Source organism: Mytilus trossulus, chromosome 4, assembly GCF_036588685.1.
Source record: "Mytilus trossulus isolate FHL-02 chromosome 4, PNRI_Mtr1.1.1.hap1, whole genome shotgun sequence".
Lineage (NCBI taxonomy): Eukaryota > Metazoa > Mollusca > Bivalvia > Mytilida > Mytilidae > Mytilus > Mytilus trossulus.
In genome coordinates, this window is record NC_086376.1 from 86,128,263 (window position 1) to 86,132,001 (window position 3,739).

Sequence of the window (3,739 nt, forward strand, 5' to 3'; positions counted from 1 at the left end):
TAATCGTTGAATAATTGACGCAACTAGATATTTTACCACTACTGACACGGTTTTTATAGTCATGACGCCTACTGAGTACTTTTTATCATTAACATTGTAGCCTCATGAGGTGTATGTACTTTACAGCAAATCATTTGTCTTTTATTTCTTGCCTTCTATGTCATATTCCGTACACTAGAGGCTTCAATGTGTCATTCTGTGTAACATGTATATTGTTTTAATCACAAGTTGCATCAGAATCCTGACAGGTATTTCTAAGTTGACATTTAAAAGTGTAATAAGCTCTAAAACTGCTCTTTTGCTTATTATTTAATCCAAATGTACTTTGGAAACAAAAATCTTTTTTTTTTATTATATTGAATTTTGACGTACTCAGAGTTTGACATCCTATACAGCCAGACCAAACAATTAAACATTCCTTACATGTAGCTCATATATTTTAGTGTGGACATGAATATCAATAATGTGGTCATTTTTTTTTTATAAATTTCCAGTTTACAAAATTTTTATTTTTTTTTTTAAATTAAGAATTTTCTTATCCCAAGCATAGATTACCTTAGACGTATTTGGCACAATTTTTTCGAATTTTGGATCCTAAATGCTCTTCATAGTTTGACTTAATTTTAATATGAGCGTCACTGATGAGTCTTATGTAGACGAAACACGCTTCTGGCGTACTAAATTTTGGTACCTTTGGTAACTAAGTAGGGAATTCATTTTTTTCTAGTAAGATCATGATGTAGATATTCTGACAGTGTGAGGAGACCCTCATGGGAATTCAATGTAGTTTGACGGTTCTTTTGCCACTCATTAATTGCATACGATTTTTAGTACCATCAGAAATTTAAATGAATAATCTTTCCAGTTCAGATTTTTTTCGTCAATATAATGGGTGGTGGACTATTAACAAATAAAATTAAGGTAGCATTAGCTTAGAAGTCAGTACTATATAGTTACTTGATTAGAAACAGATCTTTTTTTATTCTTGTCTTTTGTATTTGCTTTTACCGTGCTCGATGAGAGTATATATAAAATAAGATTTTGAGGCATATGTATAGTGTTTTTAAATTTTAATAGAACTGAGTTAATATCGCTGGTGGTGGATAATAAATCCCCGAGGGTATCACCAGTTAAGTAGTAAGTGCTTTGGTTTCTTATATGATTTATAATAAAACTGTCTAAAATATTATGAACATAATTATAAATATTACAAAAATACTTAACTTCCTCAGACAAAAAAAACCAACATTAGATGGATTTGTCTATTAGTAAGGAAAGGTTTTGTCACATAGTTCTTCAATTGTATCGGCTTTGAGTTGTGTTGATTAAGGTAAATTAGAAAAAGGGATTTAGACGATTCCCATGATTTAGGATACATTTTCAGTTATAGTGTCTAAAAAGACTTTGATAAGGTAGATGCAATTGACATAACAAAGATAATAATGAATTTTATTACCAAAATCATCTTCGCTAGCTAAAGGTTACGATCAACTCCCGTTCTCTTCACCCTTGGCGGATTAAGATAAAATTTCGGAGACACAAGGTAAGGATTTTTATTGGTTGCAGTCAAAACTCACTGCATCCAATCAAAATGCGCCCATAACATGATCACGTGTAAATGTAAAAAGTGTTTGTAAACAATTGCCACGTGTTTTGTGTGTAACAAGCCTTTACATCCCTAAACATACGACTATATTTAGTGAAAACTTTAATGTTTTAATCAACAAATAGAAGTTCCTGTGTATGTTTCATGCACAAATGCATGAATGTTGACGTATGCTTCTATTTCCGGCTTTACCAAGTGTGTAGAATCTAGACGCTACCGTGTTTTTACCTCCAAATTGAAGAGTTCAAGTGCTACCATTGGTCAAGACTAATGTATTCAGAAATGGCGTGATTTTTATCTTCCGATAGATGGCGCAACCTTGTTATCACAAATGTTAGCTCAATCCGCCAAGGGTGAAGAGAGCGGAAGTGGATTGTAACCCTTGGCAAGCGAAGATGTACCAAAATAGGCAGATCGGACATATTTTCTTACTTTGTCTATAACTTACTTTTATTTGATTAATTGTAATTAAAAGATTGTAGTGACACTGAAAAAGTATTTTAACGATACCTGGTATAGCGGTGCGAAAAATGTATTTCGGCATTTCTAATTATTTTTTTCTACTCTTTATGTGGAAAAATGGGTAAAATACAAGAAGTGGCAATTCTAACCTATTAAACCTTTGTTTCATTTAAAAAATACATGGACTCGTCAAGTGTCTGTTTTTAAGTAATCGAAGTTATCCCTTTCAAGAATTTGACCTACCGAATTAGACTATTTACCGGATTTGTAATCACATAAGCAACACCTATCTACGTTCTATGGCTATGGCTTTCACGACTGCATAGGTAATTTCAAGGTAACAACTTAACATAGAGTACGCTTGCGAGATATCCAAAGAAAAACATTACCATGAGTGAAAGCATATTAGGTAATTTCGGGTAGGATAGGAATGCAATGAAGTTTGTCCACACATCTTGACACAAATGGTATGATCAATTATGATCATTTTATTTTTAAAGTAACCAATTTACCTAGTTTAAATATGTTAAGGAATTTATCCTACTATCAACATCCCGCATTAAAAGAGGGACGAAGGATACCAAAGGGACAGTCAAACTCATAAATCTAAAACAAACTGACAACGCCATGGCTAAAAATGAAAAAGACAAACAAACAAATAATTGTACACATGACACAACATAAAAAAACAAAGAATAAACAACACGAACTCCACCAAAACCTAGGGGTGCTCCGAAAGGGTAAGCAGATCCTACTCCACGTGTGGCACCCGTCGTGTTGCTTATGTGATATCAAATCCGGTAAATAGTCGTATTCGGTAGGTCACATTCACAAAAGAGAAGGGGATTGTAGTTACGACGTAAGGAACATATCCGATATAATTAGTGAAACGGTTATTCCATAATGGTCAACCAACTCGTGATGATGTCCGTAAAATCTACGAAGGGATGATTTCAACTTCACCATTTGAAACTCCTGGTTTAATAGCTTCCTTGTGAGCAGCAACCCTCTATCAAGAAAATCATGATAGGAAATGCAATCACGGGAATATCGTATCAATTGGGAGATATATACCCCGTATGCAGGTGCTGCTGAAATGTTGCTACTTGGAAATGGAAAGTTCACAATCGGAAAGCTGAAATCATCTCATTTGTCGTAAAGTTTGTTTTCAACTAACCCTCATTGTCAATTTCTAGATGTAAGTCAAGATATGAAGCTGACTTAAGCATTAACCGTGATTGTTTGTTTAACTGTCCCTTAGGTATCTGTCGTCCTTCTTTTGGTAAATATGTGTTAAGTTTTATAAATAACATTAAAAAAAATCCTCAACTGGGATCTCCCCTTAGAAATAGGTCTAATGTGAAACGGTTAATGGTGTCTAAAAATGTCAACAAGAATTACCGGTCTTCATTTTCAAAAACATTTTATTTGCAATGAGAAAAACGTAGCAGTTAGTGTTGTATGAACTGTTACCTGCTAAATAGGTGAAAAAAAAGCAACGGCCGATCCTTATGACTAGTGGGCAGGATTGACAGAAATGATATTACATTTAATTTTCTCACGAAACATTAGCTGCAGCCTCAATAAACAACGTAAATGCCTAAGGTTTTATTAGTAACTATCTGGTATTTAACATAATTATTTCCAAAATTTATGAAAGTAAATAGTAAA